This window comes from Rattus rattus, chromosome 7, assembly GCF_011064425.1.
Source record: "Rattus rattus isolate New Zealand chromosome 7, Rrattus_CSIRO_v1, whole genome shotgun sequence".
Taxonomy (NCBI): domain Eukaryota; kingdom Metazoa; phylum Chordata; class Mammalia; order Rodentia; family Muridae; genus Rattus; species Rattus rattus.
This window is the reverse complement of record NC_046160.1, coordinates 84,912,112-84,922,313: the sequence shown is the minus strand read 5'-3', so window position 1 is coordinate 84,922,313 and position 10,202 is coordinate 84,912,112.

The window sequence follows — 10,202 nt, the reverse complement described above, 5'->3', positions numbered from 1 at the left end:
AGAAAGTGTTGCCTTGGCAAATAAGTGGCTATGTATGCAGGGCTGGAGGAAGGAGCTGGGGAGATCAGAACAGGCAGCCCACAAAGGTAGAAAACCCTGCTGGGAAGACGCGAGGGCAGGTAGTCCTTAGAGGTGTAGGTTGGGGTGGGGGCAGTACCCAAGGAAAACAACATTCAGGAAATAGTTTGGTGACCTGGTAGAGGTTGCCATCCGGAAGACTGAAAAAGAGAATATACGGGAAAGTAGTAAGCTGTTTGCCAGTTAACAATTGCCTAGTGAGTGTCCACTGTATTTCAGGAAGTGTCAAAGATATTGAGGAGACAGCAGAAAAAATTCTTGAGATTCTGGGAAAGCCCTGAAGACCAGTACAAGATATGCCTAATCTTTGGTCACTTCCGGTCCCACATAATCTCTTAGATTAAAAATATGAACCACTATAATTTTTTTTAAATGTGTAGTTTGGGACTTTCATATAGATTTCAAACTTTTAATTAATTTTTCTTTGTGTGTGTGTGTGTGTGTGTGTGTGTGTGTGTGTGTACATGCTTGCCACAGTGTGCATGTACAAGAAGTCCAATGCCGACTTTCAATGGTCAGGTCTCTTCTCCCACCTCGTGGGTGCTGGGTATCTATCATCCGGCTCATTGATGAGTGCCTCCTTCCCTACACCTGCCTCGCCAACTCTATCTCTCAGCGTTGTTTTTTAAATCTTTATTAACTTGAGTATTTCTTATTTACACTTCAATTGTTATTCCAATCTCTAAGCTTTAAAATCAGCTCTATTGGCCAGATCAGTCATCTCTGCACCAGTTCTCTCAAGTTAGGAAAAAAAATCAAGGAAATGTTTCTTCTAAGCCAGGAATCAGAGAACTCAATGTCCAGAGGGAAAATATTTTAGCCTCGTATACTCTACCCCTGTCACTACTCAACTCTGCCATTATAGCTCAAAAGCAGCCCCCCTGACAAGTGAACAAAGAAAAGAACGCCTGTGTCTCAATAAAATTGCATTTATTAATACAGGTAACAACAGACTTAGATGGCGGACTACAATGCACTGACCTTTTCTGTAAAATATTCTTCTTTGGCCAAAGTTTAGCTTTAATTGGGAGAGATCGTGCTGGAAACTATAAGGAGAATAGCATTTTTTTTCTGTTGTCTTCCTAAAGAGAATCACTTTAGAGCCTCTCGATCTGGACTATCACGCCAGCTTGGAAGCACTGAGGATGCAGCTCACCGGTGCACGCCTGCTTAGAATGCATGCAGGAAGTCAGTTTTGGTCCCCACTCCCATAAACCCTCCCAAAAGAGGATCCAGGCTGCAGTGCCTTAGGAAACTAAGCCACAGTTCCTTGCTGCCTAAGATGAGTGTCAGGTCACTGGGCTCAGATTTCAGCTCTGAGGCAAGGGACTTAGCTCAGTGGTAGAACATCTGCCTACCAAGCACAAGGGTGGATCTCCAAACCAAAAAGCTCCCACCAAGCCAACCAGTCACCTCCTTCTACCTCCAAGAAGTTGAGCGAAAGTCTTCTCTCTACAAACTTTTGTCTCTTCAGACTATTTTTTGTGAAGATAGAAATTATCCTCATGATTAACCGGGTGAGATTCGGCCTATCAAGCACTGATTAAGCGCTCTACGACTGTCAGTGATCGCAGTTATTGTTGTTGTTGTTGTTGTTATAATACTCTGAAGTTTCCCGACACGTGGCTATCCAGACAATTTGTGAGAGCATTCCTTCCTTTCCTTATTTCACAGATTGAGAACGGAAGTGTTGTTCAGGTTAACCCTGTACTGGGTAAATGGTTTTCCACACCACTGCAGGAAGTCGCCGTCACCCTGTAAGCCAGCCTCCTCTGTGCTTCCGGATGACTGCCTTTAAGTGGCTTTCTGAAGATTATCATGCATAATGCATTATGCTCATGTCAGGTTGAAATTTTCCCATTGATTGGCCTCGTGCCTTCCATCAAGAGTCTTTCTTTTTTCTCTAGAGGAAGTTGCTCCCGCTTTCTCAGGCTCGTGAGCACAAAGACTCATTCAGGGATGGTCTCTTCAAATCAGCCGCTGTGATTTTTGTCTCCAATTACAACCAAGTTAAAATTCTGCTATACCCCTTAGACTTCCTGAGGAGGAGCGTCGGCGTCCTTATTTGTTCAACACCTGCCAGCCAGCGGTGGGAGTGTTGGGGGTGAGGGGATGGATCTAAGGGCTGGGTCCTGAGTAGCTCCTCCCACTTCGGGGGAGCTGGCACGGAGACTGAGGAAGACAAAGATACCGGAACATTTTGTGGATATTCTGTGACAGGGTACTGTGACCAGAGTTTCTCCGAATGTTCCAGTAACCTTTCAAAACGCAGTATGTGAGTCCATCAATCTCACTGTCTTGCATGTTCCAAGAACAATATGGCTGAAGTTCCCAACAGGAAGAGCTCTGCCAGTCCTATCGTTGTTCTGTATTAAAATGCATGGCAGAAACTTTGACACCCCCACGCAATGACCTCCTGAACTAGGGAGGGACTATGTCTGCAGGTTATGTCATTCCTAGCCAGCGTGGTAACCTTTCTTGCCACTTCAAAGAGTGGTGAGTAGCATTTCAGGTCGTCTCCTGTCTATCAGACAATCCAGGCTGCTGTGTGTGTCAAGATCTTTGTTAGAAGTAATCAGCCACAGGGGCAAAGGCGGTAAACAGTAATTAATATGCAAATTTGCAAGGAACTTGCCTCTAGGTTTGGAGGCTTCTTTGTTTGTTTGCTAGTTGTGGACAAACTGGGGTTTGCCTAACCCTAATTAGCAGGATAAATATAAAATTATGATGTTAAGAGTTAGCTGGCTTTTTAAAGACAGTAGTGTACCCCTGCTGTGTCTGAGATGCTGCAACTCGATGGGTGGGTGTCTTTAAAAATGATTTTGAAAAGCTGAAATGCCCATTTTAATTAAAAGGCAAACACTGAAATGGGTTTTTCACTTCAAAAATCATAGTTACTGGGCAACAGACCATTCGTGAATATATTTAAAAATTAGTGTTTTTAGATCAGTGGACCTTATTCTAATGGGAAAAAAATGGATCTTTTTTTCCAATGGTGCTAATGAAAAGTAGTATTTATTAAGCCCTCTGCACCTGTTATCACACAGATAACTAGTTCCTCATCACACATGAGACAGAGTAACCCAAACCGGCCTGCAGTTACTATGCAGTCCAGGCCCGCCTTGAACTCTTGATCCTCTTGCCTCAGACCCTCAAGTGCTGTAAACAGGCCCACCTGGCTGCATTATGCCAGCTAGGAGACTGGGCAAGGCTACTGGTACCTTGGCATCTTGAGATTCCGGATGTCCCCTTTAGCTATTATTATTCTCCGAGCCCATGTTTTGCAGATCCCATTTCTCTGTAAGTAAGGTATTTGGTGTTTTGTTTTGGTTTGGTTTTTGGTTTGATTTGGTTTGGTTTGGTTTCTAAACCCCAGGATGAGGCAGGAGGATCCCTGGAGGTCAGGACTCCAAAACAAATCTGGGCAACACAATATGACATCCTGCCTTCCCTACCCCTGCTGAACATGGTGGTATACAGTTCACTGTACAGTGCTTGCCTAGCATGAGTAAGATTGTAACTAGTCATTAGCTTGTAGCTTTTAACTCCAATCTTTGTCCCCACCCCACCTCTGACACAGCCAAGTATTTCCAAAGCCTAGGTAAGGGTTCTTCTGTCCTGCCCTGTATCTCTCTAGAGGTCCTTTCCATGTGGGGCCTGGAAGCCTCCCTTGCCTTCCCTGCAGATGCAGGCCTGCCTGGATCCCCTGCTTCCCTGACACGTGCCTATGCTATCAGACTGCAGAGATGATGGGTTTGTTGAGGATCTTTCCTTAGACTCCGCACTCTGAGGCTAGGAAAAGCCTTCCCTTTATGCTACTGTGTGCAGCACACCTACTTGACACTCGGGAGTTAGCCTTGCAAGTGACCCGTGTCAGAGTTGCTGACAAAGTTAGAAGGAGCTTTCATCAACCAAATTAACAATTCAGAGCGAAGGCCCGTGAACAAGAACTTGGAAGGACTGAGGGAAAGTTATCCCAGACCTGTCTTGAGCTGGAAACTTCCACCTTTTCACAGCTGGAATAGCAGTAGTTGGGAGATTTAAGGTGAGGGCAGAGCTAGCTGCACCCTCAGCCTTTGGACACCCTCTGGGTTAGCATTCTGTCTAAGCTCCACCCCCTCAGTTACCTGGCAACAGCCAGATATGTCCCTCTCCCTATTCCCCTGGCAACAGCCAGGTATGGCTGGCTTATAAAGGGGTTTCTTGCCCCTCCTCACCTCTCTTGCTCTTCCTGTCTTTCCCTTTGTCCCTTCTCTCCCCATTCCCTCTTCTTCTTCTCTCCATGTGCTCATGGCTGGCTTCTTCCTCCTCCTCCTCTCCTCCTCCTCCTCCCTCCTCCTCCTCCCCTCCTCCTCCTCCTCCTCCTCCTCTTCCCCTTCCCCTCCTCCTCCTCCCCCTCTTCCCCCTTCCCCCCTCCCCTCCCTCTCTTTCATCCTTTCCTTAAACCTCTCACATGGAACCATGTTGGCCTGGTGTGGTTTGTCCGGACACAAGCTTGGGTACCTTTGACCTTTGGGCGGACATTTTTGGGAGAAGGAAGTTGGTATCTAATTCTTTTAGGAACCAGTAAAACCATGGAGGTCCAAGAAGGCAATTTTCCCAGTGCTGCCACACTAGTCATTACAGGTCTCTGGGACCTTGACCCCAAGAGAGATTCACACGTATAGAGGCCAGTGAACTCTCTTTCTGACATTGTCTAGAGCTCCAAGGTAGGAATGGGACAGTGAACTGGAGGCAGGGCAAGCCTTCCTCTTGTTTTTAGTAAGCTTTCAACAGTCCCTCTGCTATCTGTAAGATCATGTCCTGTCAGTCAGGAGAGCATGACTGGATTTCAAAGGATAGCAGATTGCCCTCAACAGACTAAGCCTTCTTCTTCCCTCAGCAATGCCCCAGGCTGGCCGTAAATTTGCTATTGCCAAGGAAGATGGTCTTAGATGTATGAACCTTCTCTACCAGCCTCCTGAGTGCTGGGATTACAGATTCGTACCACCTCACCCAGTATTACTGGGTGCTAAAGCCAGAACCCAGGCTATACTAGCTAGGCAAGCCCTCTGCCAACTTAGTGACCACCCCGCTCAGCTTGGACACTGTTTTCCGGCTTTCGGTGCTTCCCTGTAGCTTTCTAAAGCCTTGGTGCAGAACCCTGAGCACAGTAGGGAAGGATGAAGGAGAGCAGTGAGATGGTCTTTGGTAACAGACATCTGCCATTAAAGAGCCGCTCGCGTTCTCTGTTATTCTACTGCCCAATCCCTGTCCTTGTCCTGAAGCTCAAGATTACACTCATAAAGCTAAGGGACTCCAGATGGGTAGGGTGAGGCAGAGGGAGAAGGATTGCAAGATCAAGGCCAGTCTAGGCTACACAGAGAGACTCTCCTTTATTAAACAGACAAAACAAACCCAACTAAAGACTATAGTGAATTTAGCCAGCCTACTTGGCAAATAATAAATAAACGAACAAACAAGTTCACAGAATCATGCTCCTGAGAAATAATTGCTCATCCAGAAAAGCGCCTCCAACGTGCTATCAAAAATTATTGTAAAATCTGGAATTCTGCTCTCAATTAGTTTACCTCTTCTTCATTATAACTGATTAAACGGTTTGTAATAATCGCCAGTTACTGTTCCACGAAGGGAAGGAAGGCCAGCCTGAAGACCAAGCACTTCTGATAAAACATCTTCTGCTGCCTCTCTAAGAACTCCCAGGTCCTCAGACCCCATCTGGTCCCAGCAGTGCTGTCTGCCCCAACCCCTCCCTCAGAAGGAAGTCCATAGAGAGACAGGCACACTCTTAGCTGCAATGGCAGGGACTTGCATTAGAAGAGAAGGCAGCTGACATACCCCTGTGGGGCTGACCCCTTGGAGAATAGAGAAGCACACAGTACACTGAGTCTACATGTATCTGTCCCCGGACATCCATGAAGACTCTAAGGAGGAACCCGGGTGATTGCGAGTGATAGGGTGGGCTGTGGTGAAGACAGATAAATAAGACCTTTGCTGCACATCCTCGTAGGTCAGAGAGGCCCCACAAAGAATCCAATCTCCATGCTTCCCAGTCACACTTGACCTTTAGGAACTGGCGATTGACCTCAAGATGCCTTCAACTGGATCAGAAGCGGGGAAGGCGCTCACAGGTGAGATTGGGAAGGACACAACTGAGCTTTGGAATATCCTGCTTCTGGGCACATCTTTTGGTGACATTCAAGGGGATCAATGTATACTCTGTACCGGACTGGAAAGCAATCAGAGGTCATCGGGTTAGGAACATCTCCATTTGGTAAAAACATTTAAAAGCTCTGTGGTGCCAGTCATGGTGGTACAGGCTGTTAATCCCAGCACTCAGAATACAAGAGGGGAGGGGCAGGCGTATCGACAGGAGGATCTCTGAGTTTGAGGCCAGCTTGATCTGCATTCTGAGATCCTGTCTCAAAGGTGGAGTGGGTTGTCATGGAGACAAATTTATTCAATGAATTTTTTAAAGATTTATTTATTTTATGCATATGAGTACCCCAGAGCTGTCTTAAGACACACCAGAGAAGGGCATCAGATCCCACTACAGATGGTTGTGAGCCACCATGTGGTTGCTGTGAGTTGAACTCAGGACCTGTGGAAGAGTGCTTTTAACCTTTGAGCCACCTCTCCAGCCCATCAATGAATTTTTTAATTAAAAAAATCACTTATTGAAATTCTATAAATAGAGACAAAAATACAATCCTGGTGAAAACAAAATTGATCTGAAACATTCTACTTTCACTGAAAACTGAATTATTTCTGAAAATTCAAGTAAAAAATTGATAAATGTTTTATTCCACATAATTTTTTGCAGTAAATATTAAAATTTAACTGAATCTAGGTCTGATGGTACACAACTATAAAAACAGTACTTGAGAGGTAGAGGTGGGAAGATCAGCTCAAGTCCAACCTCAGCTAAATAGCAGGTTTGAGACCAGCCTGGGCTACATGAGAACTTTTCTCAAAAAATCTTAATTCACTAGAACTACATTGAAAAATTTATTCACAAGAAAAATACCAAGTGACATATGAGACAGAGTAGTAAATCACATTATTATATCAAGAATAATTAAGAAGAAAGAAATCAGATATAATGGCACATGTTTTTACTCCCAGCATTTAGGAGGTAGAGGCAGGTAGATATCTGTGAGTTCAAGGACAGCCTGGTATACAGGGTGAATTCCAGGACAGCCAGAGCTATATAGTGAGACCCTGTCTTGAACTGCCCCCACTCAAAAGATTGTGATGATGTTGTTTTCTGTTTTACTACACACACACACACACACACACACACACACACACACACACACACACACACTTTGTTTTTTGAGACCGGGTACAACATCACGCCAGCCATATGTTACATTTTTATGTACTTATTTATCTATTGAGACAGGTTCTTGCTTTGTCGCCTAGGTTGGCTTTGATCTCCTTTGAGTTCAAGTCACCTTCCCACCTTAGCCTCTGAGTGTTGACATCACCACACCCTGCAATGGGGATGTAACCTAGGCTTTGCACGTAGGCGAAGTGCTAACACTGAGTTCTCCTCTTAGCCATATAACACATGATATGTAAGTATGTTGATGTATATAAAAGTATTGTGAGTTCTTTACTCTTCAATGTGTCCACATTTGGAGGATGAGCTTTAGGTGTTCCTAAGGAAGGTCTTTCAGAGCCATCCTTACTGCAAACTGTGTTATGTACACACAGCCAAATTCCACAAAACGGCTGAGGGGTCCGCTGGCTTTGATTAGGTCGAGTGGATAATGAGCACCCCACACTGGACAAACTACCTCTGAGCATGTCTACCAAATATTACAGAGCAGGGCTGGAGAAGGGGCTCAGTGGTTAAGAGCACAGGTTATTCTTTCAAAGGACAGGGTTCAATTCCCAGCACCCACACAGTGGTTCACAGCCATCCATAACTCTGGTTCCAGGAGATATGATGCCCTCCTCTAGCCTCCGAGGGCACCCAGCATGCACATGGTGCACATAAATACGTGCGGGCAAGATACACTCCCATTAAAATGAAAAAAAATTTAACAGTACTTTTAAAAGTATCATAGAGCTCCCTTCCCTTATGGAGAAGGAAGAAGAATGAGGGGTCCGTGGCTCTGACAGTCCTAAGAGGACGGCTGCTTCCCCTGCCTGTACCGCATAAAGATATTCATAGGACTCTCCCATTCTTTAAAGACCTTTAAGTCCAACGTTGTCCTGATGAGGGAAAACACAGCACAGCTCCCTTCCATGATACCCTTTTAGCCCAGCCTGCTTCACATGATAATCTGGCACCAACAGTCCAAACGACTGAGGTGATGAAAGTTGTACCCCAGGTGCTCTGCCACAGACATAGCCTTAGCACGTTCTCTGGCTAATTCCTTAGGCTTTTCGTTTTGTGATTTCTGGGAATCAAATCCACACAACCCAAGTGCTGTGCCTCTGCTACACCTCTCACAAGCTCCTGTGAGTGGTTGGAAGCCTCAGGACACCTGTCGGGTTTAGACAGTGACCGGCACAGTAGAAAGAACGTAAATGTTGAAACCGTACGGCATCTCAGCTGTGTTCACTTGCAGATCAGAACTCCTTCTCTGGTAGATGAGAATTGCAGCAGACTGGATAATTGTTCTTTAAAAATACAGTGAATAAGGCCTGTTCCCATCTACAAGGAAGGAAACAATTTCTTTCAGGAACTAATTTTCCCCAATGAAATGTTTTGATTGGCACCTCATACTCAGACCCTGAGCGTGGCTCATGGTTTGGAAAGATATCAGGGGGGAAAACTTGGAATCGTAGCTAAGTTTGAGATAATATGAGTAGAAATAGGAAGGGCTATTTAGTGTGGAGCTGGTCAGGACTAGCAACCAGCTTCTCTGCTGCTGCTGTCCCAGCACTTTAACAAAAGTACAGCCACCCAACTGCACCTCAGGGCTGGGACTTTGGAAAAGCCCCGGGTAGAGCAGGAAACTCATGCAGATGCACAGGTTCCCAACTTCAATCTAATACCCTCCCCTCAGCCACCTTGAACTTCACCAATGGGCTCCTTATTTTCATCCTGTACACCAGCCGTGCTTCAGGAGCAGGGTCTGTATTCTCTGTGGCTGTCCGTGGGTGTGTGGGACAGACAAGGGAAGAGATCAAGTGTAAGAATCCAGAGGGAACACATAAGAAGAACTTGTGGTTACCACAAAGGGCTTACCTCAGTCTTTGTGACAACATAGGACTTCCACATTCAAACCAATCGCATGCAACTTTTAAATCTGACCTAAAATTGTCTACTAAAATAGGCCATAGAAGATAGACAGATAAACAGAAGATAGACAATTAGCAAAAGTATGTGTAACTTGCTCACACACAGTTGTGCTCAGTAAGTGGTGGGCCATTTTATGTCAGGGCCAGGCTTGGAGTAGCAATGAGAAAGTGCACACAGCCCGTGCAGATGCTGAATGAATGCGTGTGCATGGCTTTGGTTCTCCTTCCCTTCTTTCCTCACAATAGCACATCTCAGGGTGTACGGTTCCGAACCTCAAGCTCCATTAGCTCGTATTTACAGATGTGTCGCTCATGCTGTGAGTACTATTGGAGCTTTACCACCATTGCCAGAGCCAGACTAACAAGAGAGTGCTAATTGGAAAGAGGGAGGGGCACGCATTAACGAAAGCAATCCCACTCTCAAGTGTTTATGGAGAAATGATTGTAGCACAAATAGTGGCTGGGGCCTGTCTCACTCAGCACCAATCATCATCAGGATCATTTTGCCTTTGAGGATACCAAGGAGGAGAAGGAACGCCCATTCCAAACATGAGGGAGGTCACATACGCAGGTGTCTGGGACCCTAGGTCTGTCTATATCCACCTGCTTAATGTAAAACCCACGTGCTTTCCCACTTGAGGGTGAACAAGACTCTTGCTCATAGACCACACCTTCACGGCTCTCTGATATCTCTAGTACAGTGGTTCTCAACCTTCCTTTGTGTGACCCCTCCACCCTCCCAAAAGGGGCCATGGTCCACAGGGCGTCCTCTCCTTCCCACACCCTGGAAAGGAATAATGAAATACCCACACTTCTTCCTTTTAAGAATATTTATTTAGGGCTGGAGAGATGCCTCAGTGGTTAAG